This window comes from Kogia breviceps, chromosome X (assembly GCF_026419965.1).
Source record: "Kogia breviceps isolate mKogBre1 chromosome X, mKogBre1 haplotype 1, whole genome shotgun sequence".
Classification (NCBI taxonomy): Eukaryota; Metazoa; Chordata; class Mammalia; order Artiodactyla; family Physeteridae; genus Kogia; species Kogia breviceps.
Window position 1 is genome coordinate 120154512 of NC_081330.1, and position 23613 is coordinate 120178124.

Genomic DNA, 23613 nt, shown 5'->3' on the forward strand with positions numbered 1-23613 from the left:
GGAAAACAAGGTTGAATGCTGGTCACTCCTAATTTTAGAACTACCCCGTTGGGGCTTTTTTTTTTTTTTTTTTTTTTGCGGTACGCGGGCCTCTCACTGCTGTGGCCTCTCCCGTTGCAGAGCACAGGCTCCGGACGCACAGGCTCAGCGGCCATGGCTCACGGGCCCAGCCACTCCGCGGCATGTGGGATCTTCCCGGACCGGGGCACGAACCCGTGTCCCCTGCATCGGCAGGCAGACTCTCAACCACTGCGCCACCAGGGAAGCCCCGTTGGGGCTTTGACGGGTAATTCATGGTTCCTCCGGGTGGAGGAAAGCCATGGTGTCTGATGAGTGCATAGCTGAGAAAGTTCCTTCTTCCCTGACCACCTAGCAACATTCCGTTCGCCCCTCTTCGCAGGTGAAGCTTAAGAACTGACTTCTGGGCTTCCCTGGTGGCGCAGTGGTTGAGAGTCCGCCTGCCGATGCAGGAGACGCGGGTTCGTGCCCTGGTCCGGGAGGATCCCACATGCCGCGGAGCAACTAGGCCCGTGAGCCATGGCCGCTGCGCCTGCGCGTCCGGAGCCTGTGCTCCGCGACGGGAGAGGCCACAACAGTGAGAGGCCCGCGTACCGCAAAAAAAAAAAAAAAAAAAAAAAAAGAACTGACTTCTTACGAAATCCATTCTGTCCACTCCCCACTCCAGACCTGGCAGAATTGTCCCCTCCAGCCTCTGCATCCCCACTGCAACCCCCATGGACTTTTCCCCCAGCAGCTGGGACCCCATCTGCATTCACTGGTTTTCTATGCCTTGCTGCCTCCACTAACGTGTTGTTTGCTTGAGGGCAGAGCCATGTCTTATTAATCTCTGTGGCCCTTGCTCCCAGCATCACGCTTATTATCCATTAGGTACTCGGTAAATATAACGAAGGAGGCAAGGAGGTAACGAAGCTCTGTTTCCTCAGGAATTCGAGGTGTCTCCTGAAATGGCTTTATCGATGCTGGCAGTTGCAGGCTGCAAACATAATGTGTTGTTGGAGACGGCATCTTAAGGCAGATCACTATAAGATGAGCTCGTGGTTTTAGCGGAAAGCTAAACATGGCAAGGAGAATCATACGGATCTTTATTGACTAGTATCAGATGAAATGGGACCAGCCGCCACACTGAAGACCAGGCTTTACAGAAGATAGGACCCTTTCAGAGAGGGGCTCATCAGGGGTCCGGAGTGGCCCCACTGGAAAGCCTGCTTCGCTCAGGAGAAATTCTTGGCAATTACCTGTAATGAATTCAGCTAAAATCTTACCCATCCTTTGGTTTGAACCAGCCCTCTGAATTCCAGCTCAAATGGTCAACTTGCCCTCTCTCTGAATCTTCAGTTCACCTCTGTATACATCTTTGCTGTTTTTCCTCTCCAATGGTCTAATTACTCCACGAGGTGAGAGATCGTGTCACTTAATTCACCCCTGAATACCTGTACAAAACACGGTGCCAAACACATAGTGGGCGTGTGACAAATAATTGTTGATTGAATGAATGAATGAATGAATCTGCTGGACTCAAAGCTCCAGTTTCCTTCATCTACTGTGGTGGGTCTTGGTGTTCAACCCCCAACATCCAGACCAGTTCAACTGATGAGTCTAAGTTCCAGATGTTCTTAACCTTGGGCCCATGGACCCTTAATTGGTCCATGGATAAAATTCGAGGAGTCTATGACTGTGCATGGAAAAAAATACTTCTTTATTTTCACTAATCTTTAACGGAAACATAGCTTTTCCTTTAATTATAAATGTAGGCAACAAACCATAGTAGTATATTAGGAGGAGCTATGATTTTTGTCACCAGTGGAATCCTTTATGCTCATCAGCAATTCAGAATTATCGTAGCAATTATATCTACCACCAGATTTTGTTATTTAGTGTGTTAATAAAGAAACACACATACTTATATCATGAATTTATTGAATGACCAAATTAATCTTAATTAACCTGAATGAATGCATTAAAATGCTAATAAGATTATTTCTAGATAACTGGATTTCTTTTTATTCTATGTATTTTACTTTATACATTTAAAAAATTCTTAAAAAGAGTCCCTAGGCTTCACCACACTGCCATAGGATTCCCTGGCACAAACAAGGTTAAAAATCCTTATCATCTAGTAGTCGTTATAGAGGTGGACCCAGTTTGTAAAAAATACATCAATCTCTACGCATATTTTGAGGTATATTATACTTCAGTAAAATGTTTTTTAAAAATTGGTCTGAACCAATCATGGCAATCTCATATGAGTAATTAATTTAATAAAGGGTATATGTCCCAGTCTGGGCCAATGAGACATAAGAGGAAATTCTGACACTGAGACTGGAAAGGAGACAAAGAGAGAGAAGTCTCCTCTTGACCTGGACTTTGTTGTGTCTGCATGTTATATCTCGGGCTGCTGTGGCCATGCCACATAGGTGGACAAAGCAAAGTGGAGCTGGAGATACAACATAATGTGCTTGGAGTCTGCCCTGACCCTGGACACCTTGTGATGAGGCTATTTGCTCATTGTTTAAGTCCATTTGAGAGCAATTTTCCATTACTTGCAACGCTGTGCGTCCTTACTGATGCACAGGTGGGGACACAGAAAAGTGAACAGTTCTACTCATACCATACACAGACAACACAAACACAAGCATGGTTAGTCCTCATAAAATTAATAAGATCATTTTCCTCCAATGCTGAGTGTAAAACATTTACCAAGCATAGGTGATGGCCGAGTCTCCTATAAACAGCCTCACAGATTCTGCTTCCAATATGGGGTGGTTTTTCAGCTCAGGAGCTGATTCCCTGCTGGCTACTGATCTCCTGTTCACATCTTAGTGCATGGAGCTTGGTTGACCACCCATGGGCCACAACCTGACCAACCACACAAGTGAGCAGCTAACATGCACTGATAGAATAGTCTGGGCCCTATTCAGTATCCATTCAAATTCCCTTTTGTGACATTGGCATTACCCAAACTTTGATGTTCCTCTCTGGTCCCTGGACTTGGAAAGCTGTCTGACATCCTCTATTGTATCAACTGTATTAATCTTTGCAAAGAACCGACTTTTAGCTTCATTGATTCTTCTCTATTATTTTCTATTCTCTTGATTTCCTTCCTCACCTTTATCATTTCCTTCCTTCTCTCTTCTCTGGATTTGATTTGTTGTTCTTTAACTTTTGTAATGGAAACATAGATCATTGATTTTCATCCTATCTTTCCTAATACATGCTTTTAAAACTATAATTTTGCCTCTATGCCCTTCTCCATCTACACCTATAAGTTTTGATATGCAGTATCTTTCCTTATCAGTCCAAAATGTTTCCAATTTCCCGTGTGATTTCTTCTTTGACTCATGGATTATTTAGAAGTGTATTGCTTAACTTTCAGTCAGTTTTGAATTTTCTAGTAATCTTTTTGTTATTGATTTCTAGCTTAAGATCACTGTGATCAGAGAATATACGTACTCTGAATGATTACCATCCTTTGAAATTCGTTGAGGCGTGACGACCCAGTATATAGTGAATTTTGGTAAACATTCCTTGTGCACTCAAAAAAGAACGTGTGTTTTGTTACTATTGGGGACTGCCCCTGTTTTGAACCTCTCTCCATACTCTGTTACAGTTTTGACTGTTCTATCTTTTCAGCCTCCAGTATCTCCTGCAATGGGACTCCCTGCTGAGCACTCCCTCATCTCCAACACCAAGGCCACTGAATGCCTCCTCACCCACATTCAGGTGAGTTGCATGGAATTTGGGCAACCAGTGCCTTTTCTCTAGCTCTTAGCAGGCAATCAGGGCAATCACCCTGCATCAGGGAGAATTACCTTAGCACTTAGATCTAGCAATGGAGCAATGTCATGAGAAACTGCTTCACTTCCACAGAGGGGTCCAAATGCCCACCTCCCACAGAAAGACACACTTCCACATATACGCGCCGTTTCCGTCTGGGGCTAGGTGGCGAGTGTCACAAATGCCCATGGAGGGGGTGTGCTTGGGGAACTTGGGCTCTAGCCCATATATCACTGCCACATATGCAAGACGAAGTACACGTGGCAGCGGCCACATGGTTATTGCAAATGCCTCTGGGTGGCTGTCACACTGAAACCTAAAGATAAACTGAAGTAAAAGTAGATCCGCCGTATATGTTTTCCACAATCAGAATAATTTAGGGTAAAATATGCACAAATTGTGAGTCAGTGCTAAAGAGAATAATTAGAGAAGAAAGGTAAGGGAGCTAAAGTAGATGACAAAAGATCAGTACGCCACCTAGGGTGATATTAGGGAGACTGAGGCAAAGCAAATTAGGGGCTCAAAACTTCATTTCCATGGAGGCAGGTGTATGGAAGATGGGTTCTTGATGTGCGTGACCCTGGAGACCTCAGGTCAGAATCAAATCTCTGTAATCTCACTTGATGGGACTTGGGAGGGGATGACAGAAATGGTTCTGGGTAGTCAGGGATTTTCCCTTCATAGCTGACACACAAATTCACTTCTCTGTACAGGTTTAGGGAGCAAGCAGTGAGTCCAGGGTACGAGTGGGTCTTTCTTCCTGAGGGGAAACTTAGAAGAGAGAGATTAACGTGCCAAACTCCAGTCTCCATTGCTGCAGTTGGACTTGGGGCTGCAAATGGCGTTTGCTATCTTCCTGTTCCACCGTCCTTTCTAAATTCCCTTCACTCAAAGCTGCCGTCTCCGCTGGTCTCAATGGCTTGCCCGGTAACGTGATCCAAACCCTCACTCCCGAGGAGCCTAAGGCTCGGTATCTATTCCCTTCCCAGACTGAGCCTGGTGCACATGTCTGGTCGCAGTCGCAGCCGGGTGAGGGGGTACCGCGAGGCGCGCGCACGGATCACCCGGGCGTCACGCGTGCTGCTCCTTGCCCTTGCCGTGTAAAAGTAGCCCAGCCTTCTCCTGCTGGCCAGGGTCAGTTACCCCGGTAGGATGGGTGACTCGTTATTTGCTTGCTGGACCTAGGACACAGGGAACACACGGGGACCGGTGTAGCTGGCTATGTCTTCTAAAGGGGAACTTTGGTGGCAAGAGTACGCCCCCTTTGGGACATACTAATCGAGAAGAGCCAAAGTGGAAGGGATGGAAAGCACGAAGTCCCCCAGTGGGTCACTGGCAAAAATGGCAAGAGGAATCCCTCCCACTTCCACTTCTGGGTTCACAGATCCATGGGCTTTTCCTGTGGGGGATGTAGTGCCATATCGACGCCTCTGTTTCGCTGTGTATACTGAATCCTGGGGGAGGCACTCCATCCTTGCCGGGTCTTGCCTCTGAGCTGGCATTTCAGCTGTGCCTTCAGCAGGCAATGCTATTGCTCTGTGATGTCCAGCCGTATTCTGAGTGGTACGTTGTGTGATACAACCAGTGCATCCCATGATTATGCGCCCACTGCCCCACCTCCTGTGCTGGGAAATGAAGCATCCTGGTCACGTGCTATGTCAAACGCTGTCAGGCATTTTGCAAGCCCCTGAATAGTGGAGCCGGTTGAGGCTGTGCAGGCAGATAAGGCAAACCCATATCTGGAATAAGTATCTATTTCTGTGAGAATGAACAGCTAGATTTTCCAGGATGGACGGGACTCACATGAAGTCAGTTGCTATCAAGTGGCCCATCCGTATCCTTAAGGACAAGTGCCATATTGGAGGCTCAACATTGGTCTATGGTGCTAACAGGTTGGGCAACTGAGATGACAATAATAGATTCCTGCTGGGCCCCCGTGTGACCTCCATCTCTGACACCATGGTTACCCCGTTGTTTCCATTGTGCCAGTTCTTTGGTGGCCAATGAAAAAAGCTGGATGGCATCGGTTGGCTGGATCATTTTGTTTACTTGGTTGTTCAGTGCCTTGTGTCCGTGGTCGATGCTTTCTGGTGGGTGTTAACCTGAGAATCATGGATCTTCACACTTTGTACCTACTTCCATATGTCCATCCGCATGCCAGAATTAGTCACCAGGCTCACCTAAACACAAGGGAGCCAAGAAGTGTATTCCAACTCATATGCTCAGAAAATAGAGAGCAGGAAATATTTGGAGAATAGCAGTAACGACTACCACAGTCTGCATTTGTTATACTCTGCTAGAAGGGTGTCAAGGCATGTTCTTTCTCTAATATTCTACAGTTTTAGAGAAAGTAAATGTTTACTTACAGCTTTCTTTCCTCCTAGAATCCAAACAATGTTTCCTTAGGGCTGGGTTAGAGACAGTATAACTCTTGAATTTTACTCGCAACACTATTCCCTTATACTTTGTTACTGGTAAAATTATGTTATTCCTGATTATTTTTGTCCTGTTATGGAGGGATTTTTTTAAAGCAGCTGTTCAATACTCATACAAATAGGCTTCCAGTGAGCCCACCCAACCAATCTGGCCAGTCACACCCATGCACATCTGAATCCCACAGAGGCACAAATCTGGCCTGCCACTATGCTTATAATACCATTTATATTTTTTTGGCCCTCAGTTGATTCTCTCCCCAACTACTATATAACCTCCTTGAATGCTGAGACTTTCTCTTTATAACCCCAGTTCCTAGGATGGTATCCTACCCACTTAAAATGCTTTGTAATATTTGTCATTGGTGATGAAATGATTCTAAAAAGCAAACAAAATGGGTTTTATGACAAAGATAGCCACCCATGCAAATAATACAAGGCAAACAGTTCTCAGAGGATAAACAGGACCCAGAATGCCTTTTACCCAGGGCGCCCACTGCTCTGACCTGTAGCAAACAGAAAACTCTGCAAGTTAGAGCACCGTGTTGACATTTCATGTGGCAAATGTTCAGAGGATCGCAGCTCCTCAGGAAGGCTTTATTGAATCTGAATCCCAGAAAGTAGGACAACCTTAGCCAAGTCTATGTTAATTAAAAGACTATAACCATTTTATTTTATGTGGAAGACCTTAAGGTGTTAAAGGCCACCATTTTCAAGTTGAAAAAGTGAGTCTTCAGGGCCCTTGCTTGCTTTCTTTTTAACTATCTACTATCTATCTATCTATTAACATCTTTATTGGCGTATAATTGGTTTACAATGGTGTGTTAGTTTCTGCTTTACAACAAAGTGAATCAGTTATACATATACCTATGTCCCCATATCTCCTCCCTCTTGCGTCTCCCTCCCACCCTCCCTATCCCACCCCTCCAGGTGGTCACAAAGCACCGAGCTGATCTCCTTGTGCTATGCGGCTGCTTCCCACTAGCTATTGATTTTACATTTGGCAGTGTATATATGTCCTTGCTTTCTCTTTCTATTCCTTTCTCCATTTTAACTTCTACCCCCAACCCAGAAGCACAAACAAAATGCCTTCTATTTGGGGAAACCAAGAAATTGTTTTGATATTTTGTTTTATGACCCAAACCTATATATTACTGGCTGCTGAGGCATTATTTCTCCCTATACACCCATCATTCATAGCTCCAGGGGTGACAATATTCCAAAATAGTATGTGATGTCTGTTATACATTTAGATGCATAAATTTTCATTGTCAAGATGGTGATTTAATAGAAACATATAGATTCATAGTAGAATATTTTTAATGCCTAGGTTTTTTTAAAAACAACGTGTGTGTGTGTTCTTTTCTCTCTTCTTGGAAATGTTATTTCTTCGTAATATAGTCTTTATTGATCATGTATGGGTCTAACAGATTTTGGCAATAGGCTAAAGAAAATGAAGGAACAAGCATTTATTCTCTGAAGAGTAAGGAAGTAAAGCATCTTGATTTCACATCCATCATGTCAGTAATAAACCCAAGGTCTCAGGTCCTGTAACATCAGGCATTTAAGTTGAATATGGGATTTCTCATTTTAAGGTATTCTTTCGTTGGGATTGTAAATCACAGACATTGGATTAGCCTCCCTGAGAATCCAGGTTTGGGCCAGCCTATAGTATTTTGAGTATTTTGAGTCTAATTTGAAATTTTTATTTTTAGTGCTTTTAAAAGTATAGTTTCTTTCTCTTTCCCTTCCTCTCCCTCATTCCTGTGCTCATGTCCTCACTCCCGCTCGCTCTCAGTGTTAGTTTGATGTTACTGATCTCCTCCACTAATCCCCTCACTGGTTTTGGCAGGAACTTCTTTGCAAAGAAATATAATCACTCCTCTTGGCTGTAAAGTGACCTTGACCCAGTAAGATTATATTGAAGGGGAACCTAAGTTGTTCCTCAGGTGTCACTAGAAATAAGTTGTCTCTCTCTGTTTTTAGAACCGTGGTCATAGTTTCAAGCTCCTGAAATCAAAGTCCAAATTTTTTATCCTCATGTAGGTAGTCTAGAATGAAAGTCAGGAGATAAACCGTAAGATATTTTTCAAGTAATTTGGATAATCCCTCACTGGGAATTTAAGTTGTAAATGCCTTTGATGCATTCTTTTGAAAGTTGGAACAGGAGTGAGTTACAGTAGTAAACAGCTGACATTTCTGTGCAATGGAAAAGGCAATGGTTATTTTACTTCATCGTGTGTGGTAATTCATCTTCAGGAACTGGGCCCTTCTTACCAGCCGAGGCTATAGGGAGAGGGAGGGAAATCAGACAAGAACGTGACTAGAAATTGTGCTGTGTCTCATCCATTGACTCTCATCTCAGACTTTGGAAAACACCACCTATGCAAGATAAGCAATCAGAATATTGTAGAATAATATATGATTGGAGCAAAGAGGAGCTATAAGGCAGCGCAGTCCATTGGAAGTATAATGCGAACCACTTCTGTAATTTTAAATTTCCAGTAGCCACATTAAAAAAAAAGTGAAAAGAAACAGGTGAATCGAATTGTAATAACATTTAATTAACACAATATATCCAAGGTGTTCTCATTTCAACATGTGATTAATATAAAAAATATTAACGAGATACTTTATATTCTTTTTGGCACTCGGTCTTCAAAAAGTGGTATTGTACATTTCTAGCATATCTCAGTTCGGACTTGCCACATTTCAAGGGTTCGTTAGCCACACGTGGTGAGTGACTACCACAGCAGACCAAGCAGGGATGGATAATACCTCATTCAAAACCCTCTCTGACAAATAAGGACTCAGGAACCAGAGAGGTTAAGTCACTTGCCACATGCAAACTGCTGTGTCAGAGAGCAAGACTCAAAACCAGATCTTCTAATTACCTATCAAGCCCACTTTCCACTACTTCAAGAGGTTTTTTTGGCCTGAAATCTTATGGACTTCCTCCCCCAAATTTCAATTTTATTTCGCCTCTGCAGTTTCTATCAAGAAAGAAATATTAAAATAGGAACGGGGGAGCAGACAGATTCATATGTGAGACTTCAGCAGCGTTCTCATACAAGGCTTAAGAAGGAAGTGAAGAGATATTAAATAATATTTTAAAATCTCCTATCTGCTTTAAATGAGTTAAAAATCTTGACGCCTAGGCAAATTATATCTGGGATCATTGAAAGAATGAGATGACATAACAGAACTGCTATTGGTTACCAGGAAAATGATGGACAGGGGAAGAAATGCTAGAGAACTGGCGCATATCCAGATTTCTCTAACTGGAAAAGGCAAATGATACTAGTAGCAAACATGTACATAGTACTTACTAGGTGCCAGGCGCTGGTTCTGAGTGCTTTACACATGTGGCTTCATCGGTTCCTCACAATAATCTTATGAGGTAGGTACTCATACTATCTTCACTTTTTAGATGAGGAAACTGAGACCACAGAGAGGTTAAATAATCTGTTTAACGTATATTGCCAGTAGAGGGCAGAGCCAGAATTTGACTCTGGAGTCTAATTCTTTGGATTCGCATTTGCACCATGCTGCTCACAGATTTAAGATTTCAGTATCTGTCTAGTTCCCTGCCCTCTTATTCTCCCTTTCTCCCTGGCTGGGAATCATCTGATATCCTCTTAAAAGTTCAGCCCAAGACAGGTTCTGGGGCAAGAGGTGACTTCAGTGAGAGAAGTCCTAGTTTGATGCTTTGGAAGTCACCATCATATGCTATTGGCTACCATCCCCACCATGACCTTATGTCTCAGTTTGGGGCCCTGGGTCCTTCCTTGTATTATGTATCCCTAATTTAAGTATTGGAGTCTGTTCTTGGACCCTAGCTTACAACTTGTGGACAGAAGACTCTGATATCCCAGTCACCTCAGGTCACTGTACAGAACCTTTCCTTGCCTCTACTTGCCTGCCATTTCTATTCCCTGTTACCTCTTTTTATTTTTTTAATACTTATCGATTGACTGATTGATTTGGTTGCGCTGGGTCTTAGTTGCGGCTCGCTGGCTCCTTAGTTGTGGTGTGCGAACTCTTAGTAAGGGCATGCATGTGCGATCTAGTTCCCTGACCAGGGATTGAACACTGGCCCCCTGCATTGGGAGCGCAGAGTCTTATCTACTTTGCCACCAGGGAAGTCCCTATTCCCTGTTACCTCTTGAGAGACCTCCATGACAACAATTGCTTTTGCCAAAGCCTTGTGTGAAATTATACTCTCTACCCACCATGTTCCACCTATGGGTCAGAACTTCCTCCTATCACTCAAATCATTTCCAACTCCCCATCCATTCCAGTGACTGAATCTAACTTTAAGAATCAGCCTCTCGGGCTTCCCTGGTGGTGCAGTGGTTAAGAATCCGCCTGCCAATGCAGGGGACACTGGTTTGATCCCTGGCCCGGGGAAGATCCCACATGCCACGGAGCAACTAAGCCCGTGTGCTACAACTACTGAGCCTGCGCTCTAGAGCCCGCGTGCCACAACTACTGAAGCCCGCATGCCTAGAGCCCGTGCGCCGCAACAAGAGAAGCCACCACAATGAGAAACCTGCGCACCACAATGAAGACACAACACAGCCAAAAATAAAACCAAAAAATAAATAAATTTATTAAAAAACAGACAAACAACTGTTCTCTTTTTAAAAAAAAGAAGAATCAGTCTCTCCCAGTTTGCTTGGTTTTCTGCACAGGTGAATCCTTCCAGTTATGAGTGAAACAACATACTATCAAGTCATTGAGGTGGGCATTGGTCCTTGGAAAAATTATAAGTGTATTATTAAATAGTTGATTTGGAAGCACTTAAAATGGAAAGTGATTATTGTTAAGAAATCCTTCTAAAACCAAACTCAATTCTTCTTCCCCTCATCTGGATAGTGTTCCGAAAATTGCCAGTGAGAAGAATGCCTTAGACATAGTATATCTGGATCTCAGCAAGCTATTAAACAGGGCTATCATATTTTTTGTAGATGAGAAGTAAAGAGATGATAGAATAGATATATGAATTCACATCTGGTCTTGAATGTCAACTTTGAGCTAGATTCCAATACTGTTGTAAGAGCCTTCCTCTTAACCCTGTCCTACTCTACTTCTTATTAAACACTCTAATAAACACTTAATGAGGAAAGCTCAGTGAATGTGTAGAAGATGCAGAATAGAAACGAATAGATTCCATAGCCAGTGACATGTTCAGAAGTCAGAGGGTTCTCCACAAGGTAGAATGAAGAGTTAAAATGAACAAGATTAAATACAATAAGGGTAAGGGTGCATATAAATGTATGTATTTTTGTTTAAAAAGTAAACTATACAAAAACAGTATGAAAAAGACATGGACCAACATTAGTATAGTGGTGGTAAAGGGGGAGTCTTAGGATCTTTATATATTGTAAACTCACTGTGAGCCAAAGTGTGCACGGCTGCCAAGGATCGAATGTGATCTTGGACTACATTAATTATAGTATAATGGGAAGGTTAATTCCATTGTACTTGGTACCTGCCAAACTCAGCCTGGGTTTTTGTACTCAGATCATGGCAGGCTGACAAACTGCAGTGGATCTGGTACAGGCAGCCAGGGTGGAAAAGGGTCTGGAACTAATGGTATGCTGGAGCCAGCTGGTACTCACTTGCTGGAAATTGCTAGATATTCAGGAATTTGGTGAGCTGGTTGTTAAACCCTTAGTAGCTTGAAACGGGCCATGGTGAGAGCATTTACACCATGGTAACCAGCAAATGCCATAAATCAAGACTTTGTTTTCCAGACAGTGGGTCTGCCAGGGTACCACTGTCAGTAATTCCCTGGTATGAAGAATGATTAAAGACAGACAGAGTCTTACATTCAATCAAAAAAAAGGAAAGAAAAACTATAGTGGGGAGAGGATAAGGATTTCAGAGCAGTCTTTAAATACTTAAAGAGTTTAACTCCCATTTACCATTGCAACAAAAAGAATAAAATACCTAGGGATAAACCTACCTAAGGAGACAAAAGACCTGTATGCAGAAAACTATAAGACACTGATGAAAAAAATTAAAGATGATACAAACAGATGGAGGGATATACCATGTTCTTGGATTGGAAGAATCAATATTGTGAAAATAACTATATTACCCAAGCAATCTACAGATTCAATGCAATCCCTATCAAACTACCAATGGCATTTTTCACAGAACTAGAACAAAAAAAATTCACAATTTGTACAGAAACACAAAAGACCCCGAATAGCCAAAGCAATCTTGAGAAAGAAAAACAGAGCTGGAGGAATCAGGCTCCCTGACTTCAGACTATACTACAAGGCTACAGTAATCAAGACAGTATGGTACTGGCACAAAAACAGAAATATAGATCAATGGAACAAGATAGAAAGGCCAGAGATAAACCCATGCACCTATGGTCACCTTATTTTTGATAAAGGAGGCAAGAATATACAGTGGAGAAAAGACACCCTCTTCAATAAGTGGTGCTGGGAAAACTGGACAGCTACAGGTAAAAGAATGAAATTAGAACACTCTCTAACACCATCCACAAAAGTAAACTCAAAATGGATTAAAGACCTAAATGTAAGGCCAGACACTATCAAACTCTTAGAGGAAAACATAGGCAGAACACTCTATGACAGAAATCACAGCAAGATCCTTTTTGACCCACCTCCTAGAGAAATGGAAATAAAAACAAAAATAAAGAAATGGGACCTAATGAAACTTAAAAGCTTTTGCACAGCAAAGGATACCATAAACAAGACCAAAAGACAACCCTCAGAATGGGAGAAAATATTTGCAAATGAAGCAACTGACAAAGAATTAATCTCTAAAATTTACAAGCAGCTCATGCAGCTCAGTATCAAAAAAACAAACAACCCAATCCAAAAATGGGCAGAAGACCTAAATATACATTTCTCCCAAGAAGATACACAGATTGCCAACAAACACATGAAAGGGTGCTCAACCTCGCTAATCATGAGAGAAATGCAAATCAAAACTACAACGAGGTATCACCTCACACCAGTTAGAATGGGCATCGTCAGAAAAACTACAAACAATAAATGCTGGAGAGGGTGTGGAGAAAGGGGAACCCTCTTGCACTGTTGGTGGGAATGTAAATTGATACAGCCACTATGGAGAACAGTATGCAGGTTCCTCAAAAAACTAAAAATAGAACTACCATACAACCCCGCAATCCCACTACTGGGCATATAACATGAGAAAACCATAATTCAAAGAGGGCTTCCTTGGTGGCGCAGTGGTTGAGAGTCCGCCTGCCGGTGCAGGGGACGGGGGTTCGTGCCGCGGAGCAGCTGGGCCCGTGGGCCATGGCCGCTGAGCCTGCACGTCCGGAGCCTGTGCTCCACAACGGGAGGGGCCACAACAGTGAGAGGCCCGCGTACCACAAAAAAAAAAAAAAAAAGAGTCATGTACCACAATGTTCATTGCAGCTCTATTTACAATAGCCAGGACATGGAAGCAACCTAAGTGTCCATTGACAGATGAATGGATAAAGAAGATGTGGCACATGTATACAACAGAATATTACTCAGCCTTAAAAAGAAACGAAATTGAGTTATTTGTAGTGAGGTGGATGGACTCAGAGTCTGTCATACAGAGTGAATTAAGTCAGAAAGAGAAAAACAAATACAGTATGCTAACACATATATATGGAAACTAAAAAAAAAAAAAAGAAAAAAATGTTCTGAAGAACCTAGGAGCAGGACGGGAATAAAGACGAAGACGTAGAGAATGGACTTGTGGATATGCGGAGAGGGAAGGGTAAGCTGGGACAAAGTGAGAGAGTGGCGTGGACATATATACACTACCAAATGTAAAACAGATAGCTAGTGGGAAGCTGCTGCATAGTGCAGGGAGATCAGCTCGGTGCTCTGTGACCACCTAGAGGGGTGGGATAGGGAGGGTGGAAGGGAGACGCAAGAGGGAGGAGATATGGGGACATATGTATACGTATAGCTGATTCACTTTGTTGTAAAGCAGAAACTAACACACCATTGTCAAGCAATTATACTCCAATAAAGATGTTAAAAAAAAACTTAAAGAGTTTAGATTTCGTTTCTCAGCAAATCAGAGCAATGTTCTCCAACACTCCCGTCTTTAAGGACAGAACAGCCTGAGCTCTCACAACCTCTCCACCCGTCCAGACGTGTGGCCCCAAACTGCCAGTCACTGGTGAGTTTCTCATATTATCTTTGAAAGCTATGCGAATCTTACAGTTTGCTCCATAAATGATCCATATCTCTGTGAATATAAAAATAATGGATTGGAGAGGCACTTCTCAAACTTTTCTGTGTATGAGTCACCTGGTGATCTTGTTAACATGTCGGTTCCAGTTGAGTAGGTCTGGAGGAAAGACTGAGATTCTGAATTTCTAATAAGCCCCCAGGTGGTGCGAGATCTGCTGGTCTGTGCATACTCTGAGCAGCAAGGGTTTAAATTATGGACCAGTCTCTTTCCTTGCCTTCTTTTCCCCCACCTCCATCTCCCAGTAAATTCGGCACCAAGGGTGTTTAACCTGCATCTAATGTCTGTCTCCGATAGAGACACAAGCTTCTGGGGGTATACACATGTGCCTCTGAAAAACTCGGAGTTAAAACTTTTTAGACTTACTTGTATTTCATTATTTGTCCTCGTGTAGAATTCCTTTTTATTGAACAGCACTTCAGCCTTTGTCCTTTCTGTCCATACTGAGTATCATTATGAGAAACTGTGGAGGAAATTCATTCTTTGACCCATTGTAGGAAAATCGTCAAGGGCGCCATCCACTTTGTTACGTTCTGTTCTCTGTTTGAGGACTCGAAGGAACTTCAGTTTTATTTCTAGCAATTGCTTCTTCTGAACAATCTATTCTTTTTGATCTTACCAATACCCTGAATCTCGTAATTGAATGCATTTTCCTCTTTGACTCAACATTCATTCAACATATACTGAAGGAGCACCTGCATGGAGACACAGCAGAGAACAAAACGGACACATGTTCCTGTTCTCATGGCGCCTTTTTGCAGTTTCTCTTCCCTCCCACTGTCAGGGAATATCTGACTGCTAGGAAATACAGAACCACATTGGAGGCCACCTCCAAAATCCCTAAAAGACCTGGTAAAAAAGACATTTGTGGTTTGAATCTGGCTCCTGGGTGTGTGAATTTCTAACCCTCATTTTCTCTTTACTGGATTCTCTCAACTTTTCATTTTTCTCTTTGGATAGCCTGTGCATATTATTAGTTGTAAGCTGCCTCAAATCCTCTACGGAATGAGACAGTATATAAATAACTCATTAAATATGTGGAGCTGGAAAAATCAGAACTAAAGCCAATGCAGTAAAGTTATAGGGAATCACACTTGAGCCTCATGTACAAATAGTCTAATGTCTTGAAAAGAAATGGCTTACCTTATAATATAGTGACGTTTTGGACACTGATATTGGCAGTTCACCGTCGGGGAACTTTGACGTGGTGCTTCGCGACATGAAGGGCATTCGTACGAGATGATACCGCAGGTGCCTTTCAATAATCGGATTGTATAGAAATGTCCATGATTTCAATTCTTCTGCAGACAACAATGGCTCCTCCTGCCCCTACTAGCCCCAGTATCTTTTGGAGAAGATGAAATCTCTAGGGAAGATGGTGGGCTCTGGGGAATCCCACATGTCGGGGTGGGGGCAGTTTTGGAGACGGAGAGGGGCTTCTGCCAGAAAAGCAGCCCAGGGCTCAAATCCTCCCCCTGGGGTGTCTTTTGTGACACTCACTAAAATCTAAACTCCTGCTTTTTCTTCTAACTTGTCTTGATCCAATTCATGGTTTTCTTCAGATGAATAAAACATCCCTGTATTTATAGTGGATGCCGTAAACCAGCCAGCCATCGTATTTTTTATATCATAAGCAGCTGCTGTCTGAGCCAACACAGAGTAAGAGAGGCCGATTTGTATTTTTACAACCAGATATGAAGCCAGCTTTCAATAATTTGGGAAGCACATGCTGCCGCTTGTGATCCTTAGGATGCTAATGTTTAAACGAGTCCCTAAAGTTTGCAGCGACTACAATTAATATAACGCTGAAAGGTAGCCCCATTTTAGCCACTTACTCGAAAACAGGAAATTTTAAAGAATTAATTGATTTTAACTTCAATATGAAATATTGGTACTTGTGATGATACTACTCTGTGAGTAGATAGAGGCAGCATTTATGACCTTTTTAACTACATTCCATTCACTGAAAAATGACAGCTATGCTAAAGAAATACTTTCCTCCTTGCTGCCGGCTTCTCCCAGCGAGAGCTTTTAGCAAAGGGCATAGAAAGTCCTGCCAATAAATAACAAAAATTTACTATCCCCACCATCATTTTACAGTCTTGCCCTCCCACAAGAGGAACACAGAGAGCAGAATAGATGAAATCAACCTGCTTTGCTCAGCACCAAGGACATGTCATTACTCAAACTGGGCGACTAAGCGGGGGGGTGGGGGGGGGCGGATTACTCTAGAAGAAATACACAGACTGAAAATGATGTTGCCCCAGACATGTTTTGTGGTGATTGTTCTCGTCATAGTCATTATTCCAGTTTTCCACCACTAATGGCTATCTGCCCCAATTTTTCCAATGCCACAGATATCAGAATTGTCTTCACCTTCTGAAGACACTGAAAGACAGAAATCCCTTGAGTCGAAAGCCATCTAGAAGGAATCATTTCTGTATTCCTTTTGTGGGACTGAACATTCCCCTTCGGTACGAGAGAGACTAGGATGCTTTAGAAAGTGCATCTTCAGACTCCTTGAATTGAGGAAGGAAAAGAGACAGAGCCAGAAGGAGCTTAACTGGAATGAAAAGCATTTTCTTGGACACTGCTCTCCCGAATTAATCAGGTCCAGCATGGGCAGCTTAAAGAGCTTCTTGGGGGAAAATTCCTTTCTTGTATGACTATTTCTAGCCAGGCTGCATGCAGAGGAGTGCTTTCTAGCCTTTGGTCCGGGCCATTGCAACCAGAATCCAAACAACTGTTTGTTATTCCTATAAGGAACTTTGATCATGTGAAAGGAAAGAGCAGGATGTACGAAAAGACCCACATTTCTCTCCATTAGTGGTTTCAAGGGCTCTTGGTATAGCAATTCTTGAAATTACAATTATAGTTCATGAAGTTTCTCAGACAAAGCCCAGCTATTAGATTTGGTTTAAGAAAAGGAGCAGGGAGGGAGGAGCTCATCTTCTATTTCAAAGAACCTCAGCTTTACCCTTCTTGTCTAAGTCCTGAGGAAAATAACTTGCACTGGGGGGGGTGGAAAAAATGTATCTCTCTTCCTTAGTAAGCACATCTTTTATGCGGGCCTCTCACTGCTGTGGCGTCTCCCGTTGCGGGGCACAGGCTCCGGACGCGCAGGCTCAGCGGCCACGGCTCACGGACCCAGCCGCTCCGCAGCATGTGGGATCTTCCCGGACCGGGGCACGAACCCACGTCCCCTGCATCGGCAGGCAGACTCTCAACCACTGCACCACCGGGGAAGCCCATAAGCACGTTTTTTTTAAAACTTGGCCCAAGTTCTCTCTTTTTCCCCATGATCAGGGGCTTAATTCCCATATGCAGGCTATTATTGTCATAGCTAATCCCTTGCTGCTCTAAATACATCTTTTATAATGCTGCAGATTTCAATAAATTCATATTACTCTTTCAGTTACAGCAGTGGTATACCCAAACGCTCCCCAAGCAAGACATGCACAGGAGCAAGAGGCAAGGCACCAATGATTAGGTGGGTGTCTATGACGAATCAGGCACTGGGCTAGTGTGAGACTGGTGGAAACTTGTAGTGGCCTGGTGGAAGCCTCCATCCATATGCTGTAAGGATAGTATAATGGGCCGCACCTTAGAGATGAAGGAACTGAGGCTCCCTTTGCAAGGAGATTCAGCCATTCTCCCAAGTTTCTACAATTTGAACGCAGATAGTCTGACCTCAGAGCCCATGCTTTCTGATATGCCAAACTGCCTCTTGCTGAGGACAGATGATATAGTCTCCATTTAGCAGATGGCAATATTTAAGGCTAAGAAGGTTTTTAACTTTCCCAAACTCTCACAGTAATCCTTGCCAGGTTGATGTTTCTGGAAGTCTGTTTACTGTACCAAGCCATTCAGTACAGGAACTCAAGACAGATAATCTGGCTGAATCAAAGTGTTGCCGGCGCAGTGTATAGACTATTTAAGAGATTCTCCAACTTGATTATGGAACCTATCAAAAGTCATCTTATACAGGGACTTCCCTGGTGACGCAGTGGTTAAGAATCTGCCTGCCAATGCCAGGGACACAGGTTTGAGCCCTGGTCCAGGAAGATCCCACATGCCGCGGAGCAACTAAGCCCATGCGCCACAACTACTGAGCCTGCTCTCTAGAGCCCGTGAGCCACAACTGCTGAACCCCACGCGCCTAGAGCCCGTGCTCCGCAACAAGAGAAGCCACCGCAATGAGAAGCCCGCGCACTGCAACGAAGACTAGCTCCCACTTGCCACAGCTAGAGAAGGCCCTTGCATAGCAATGAAGACCCAACGCAGACAAAAAAAAAAGTCTTATACAGTCTTCCCTCTGTGTCCGTGGGGGGTTGGTTCCAGGACTCCCACGAATACCAAAATCTGCGGATGCTCAAATCCCTTATATAAAATGGCTTAGTACACTCGGTCCTCTGTATGTACGGGTTTTGCATCCGCAGATTCAGCCAACTGCAGATCAAAATACCAAGTGTCGACTGTACTCAGTGTAAAGAATAGCCTCAGATCAGAGCTTTCCTTGGAGATGGTAGAATCCTTTCACTATGACATCTACCAACTTGGTTATGTTACTGTCTCATTGGTGGCCTGCAACCATTCATCTTTACTATTTTGTTGCACTAGCTCATTACAGGGGTTTCCTATCTTCATGACAGCAATGTGGGATTCTGATTTCCCTCTTGAGCTATGCAAGCATGGTACCCATTAGTACTGAGTCATGAGTCAAAAGCTGTGTTTCTACACTATTCCTGGAACCACAGCACAGAGAATAAATATGGACTCCAGTAGATCTCATCATAGCTGTTCCTGGATACTGCAAACCATACAAGGTTAGCAGAATGGGACAAGGATACCTCCCCATTACTTATACAAACCCACCCTGGGCATCTGTGTCTGGGGAGGACCCCCTGGATTTCTACATACCTCATGGGAGAGTCAGGTCAGGGCAGTAGATAGACTCTAGTAGGGGACCGTGGTGAAGGCTAATATCTGGTCACTAAAATCCATCCTCCCCATCTTCCATAGTTATAGAATTGTTGCCAGACACGTTGAATACCTCTCCCATGTTCTTGCATTTGAGCCCCTCTGTACAGCCAGCAGTATATTTAAATGTAACTGCCTAGCTACACATTTCCTAGCATTCCTTGCAGTTATTTGTGGCCATCTGACTCTGCTCTAGACCAGTGGTTCTCAAAGCATCATCATCATCTGAGAGTTGGTTAGAAATGCAAGTTCTTTGGGGCCCCACCCAAGAAACTCTGGGGTTGGGGCCTGCAGTCTGTATTTTAACAAGCCCTCTGGGGGACTCTGATGCAGGCTAATGTTCTTGAAAACGTAATGTGAGTAGAAATAATGTGTGTCCCTTCAGTGCCTAGGTCTAAAGACACTGAATATGCCTCTTCCATGCTTTCTTGCTACTTCCAGGCTAGAACCAGACAAGCTTTAACCATGCAGGTAGTGACAATGCTTTAGGGAAGGTTTTATGCTAAGTTTTATGCCAGTTTGATGAAGCTAAAGGATCTTTCAGACTTAAGTTTAAATGCATAGAGTGAAAAACATAGGATTAAAAATAATTTGTATTGGGCTTCCCTGGTGGCGCAGCGGTTGAGAATCCGCCTGCCGATGCAGGAGACACGGGTTCGTGCCCTGGTCCGGGAAGATCCCACATGCCGCGGAGCAGCTAAGCCCGTGAGCCATGGCCACTGGGCCTGCGCGTCCGGAGCCTGTGCTCCGCAATGGGAGAGGCCACAACAGTGAGAGGCCCGCATACCGCAAAAAAAAAAAAAAAAAAAAAAAATAATAATAATAATAATAATTTGTATTTATCAAGTCTATGAAATTATACTATATGTATATTTTTAATAATGCATTAACTAACAATATCTGGTAGTGGGTCTAATGACTTCCATAAATCCAACATATCTGCAACAATTGTAATATGATATGGAGAGTATCTGTGATTTCTATTAGTGACAAGGTCCCAGGTACTGCTAATACTATTATGGGTTGTTGTCTACATTCATAGTGTAAGGAAATGCTGAGTTTTAATTAGGGATTTGTGGTAGGCTAAATAATGGTCCCCAAAGGTATCCATGTCCTAATCCTCAGAACCTGTGACTTTTACCTTACGTGGTAAAAGAGACTTTACAGCAAATGTGATTAGATTAGGATACTGAGATGGAAGATCATCCTAGATTATTCAGGTGAGCCCTAAACATAATCACAAGTGTCCTCCTGACCTCCAGAACTGTAAGGGAATAAATCTGTGTTGTTTAAAGTCACTAAGTTTGTAGTAATTTGTTACAGCAGCAGTAGGAAACTTATATAAGGTTAGTTAAAATAATGGTAATGTTCCCCCATCCAAGTTCATGAACCTCCAGAATTCTATCCATGGGCCCCCCAGGTTAAGAACCCATACCCCTAGGGGTTTGGCAAACTACAAAGTGGAAGGAACCTGGGTCCCTGAATGACTCTAGGGGACAGAGCTGCTTGGGTTCTCCTTGTTATAGTACCTTAGCTTCCCTTAACTATTATGGGGAGTAGGAAATTCCTCAGGAGGAGGTAGGGAATAGATCTAAGGAAATCATATATGGACAGGAGAAAGAATCCATAGCACCCCAGCCCATCAGACTAAGGAGCAAACAGTGCTGATGAGCAGTCAGGGCTGGAAACCCAACAACCAGAAAGTTCAAACATTAGTCAAATGTGAAGAAATAAAGAAAAGAATATCTAGTTTTAATTATACAGTTTAATTTTTTTCATATCAATGAATGGAAAATGTCTAAATTCACTCTGGGGTAGAAATATATAAATTATTATTAGAAGGTGATTATAATTTAATTACAGTTTTATTTCATTTAATGCCTCAAATGCTCTCCTGGAAAGTTAGGGGAAAATCTATCAATTTTTTTCTTGAATATAATTATGATTTTGGAGCTTCCATCAATATACAAAAGTCAACTTGATTTTTATACATCAGCAGTTTTACCCCTCAGGAAAATAATTTTTTAAAAATACCAATTATAATGATAACAGAAGTATATAAGGTATCTAAGAATAAATCTAACAAAAAGATATAAGAATTCTGTGGAATAAATTATAAAACTTTATTGAAAGGTGTTAAAGACCTAAATAAGTCATTTATGAACATACTATGTTCATAGATAGGAGGATTCTACTCTCCCCAAATTGATCTACAAATTCATTGGAATTCCAACAAGCTTGATCTTGGCATGCTGTTTCTAAAACATACATGAATAGTAATGCCCAAGGATAGCCCAGATGCTCCTAAGAGAAAGCAGGTGGAGAAATTTGACTCCCCAAATATTATGACTTGTTATGTAACTATAGTAAAGACAGTGTACTTTTGACAAGGGCTAGACAATGGAACAGAAAAGAAACCCCTGACACAGACTCATACATATATGAAAACCTGATATGACAGTTATAATTGAAAATTTGGAGGGAAAAAAAAGAACTATTCAATACATGATTGTGGGAAAATCGCCTATTCCTAAGGGGAAGGAATGGAAATGAATACCTACCTCACCATACACCATATGAAATAAACCTTTACCTTATTATACACAAACATCCATTCTAGATGGATTAAGAACTTAAATGTGAAAGGCAAACCTTAAAAACTTTTAGAAGAAAACAAGAAAATATTGATATGACCACCCTGGGGGTAGGGAATGATTTCTTAAATAAGACACAAAAAGTTTAAACTTCAAAGAAAAAGATTGATGCATTTGGTTACATTAAACTTCAGGACTTCTTTATATAAAAAGTCACCATTAATAGAGTGAAAAAATAGCTACAGTTTGAATGAAGATATTTGGCATGCTGTTTCTAACAGTTTTTTGTTAGAAAACTAACAAATAATTCTTTTTTAAAAAAACATCTTTATTGGAGTATAATTGCTTCACAATGGTGTGTTAGTTTCTGCTGTATAACAAAGTGAGTCAGCTATACGTATACATATATCCCCATATCTCCTCCCTCTTGCATCTCCCTCCCACCCTCCCTATCCCACCCCTCTTGGTGGTCACAAAGCACTGAGCTGATCTCCCTGTGCTATGTGGCTGCTTTCCACTAGCTATCTATTTTACATTTGGTAGTGTATATATGTCCATGCCACTCTCTCACTTCGTCCCAGCTTACCCTTCCCCCTCCCCGTATCCTCAAGTCCATTCTCTAGTAGGTCTGTGTCTTTATTCCCGTCTTGCCCCTAGGTTCTTCAGAAATTTTTTTTATTTCATATATGTGTGTTAGCATACGGTATTTGTTTTTTTCTTTCTGACTTACTTCACAATGTATGACAGATTCTAGGTCCATCTACCTCACTACAAATAACTCAGTTTCGTTTCTTTTTATGGCTGAGTAATATTCCATTGTACATATGTGCCACATCTTCTTTATCCATTCATCTGTTGATGGACACTTAGGTTGCTTCCATGTCCTGGAACAAATAATTCTTATCCAGAATGTATTGTATGTATATGTTATCCATTTTTTATACAAACACACACATCTTTGTGTATGTGTGTGTGTGTTTTCTATTGCTGTGTAACAAATAACCCCAATACTTAGAAGTTTAAAGCAACACACATTTATGATCTCACAGTTTCTGTAGGTCAGGAATCTGGACAAGGTTTAGTATCATCCTCTGCTTCAGGCCCTCTCACAGGTGGCAGTCGTCTCAAAGACTGACTGGGCAGGATCCACTTCCAAGCTCACACTCATGTGGTTGTTGGCAGGATTCAGTTCCTCGCGAGTTGTTGGACTAGGGCCTCAGTTCCTCATGAGCTGTTGGCAGGAGGCCTCCCTCAGTTCCTTGACATGTGGGCCAATCCATAGAGCCTCTCACACATGGCAGTTGGCCTCATCGGGGGAGCAAGCCAGAGGGCAGGAGAGGGTGCCAGCAAGAGAGAGCGTGCTAGGAAGACACAATCACAGTGTTTTGTAACCTAATCTTGGAAGGGACAGCTTATCACTTTTGACATATTCCATTTGTTGGAAGCACATCACTAGGTCCAGTCCACACTCAAGCAGAGGGGTTACACAAGAGCATGAGTATCAGGAAGTGGGGATCATTGGAGGTCATCTTAGAAGTCTGCCTATTATAATACATATTAACCCAATAGAA

The 23613-nt window shown here is 42.5% G+C and overlaps 1 protein-coding gene across 10 annotated transcripts in view; it reads left to right on the forward strand.

Moving 5' to 3' along the window:
• RAI2 (retinoic acid induced 2) overlaps nt 1–23613 on the forward strand; it is a 404475-nt gene that overhangs the window by 181388 nt on the left and 199474 nt on the right. For 8 of the 10 annotated variants that reach the window (XM_067023110.1, XM_067023119.1, XM_067023116.1 and 5 more), the window contains one exon: nt 3652–3741. The gene's annotated coding sequence lies outside the window, so the exon portion shown is untranslated. Of the gene's footprint in view, nt 1–3651; nt 3742–4508; nt 7785–23613 lie in introns of those variants that run through there. The other 2 variants (XR_010838573.1, XR_010838574.1) reach the window with 2 other exon arrangements.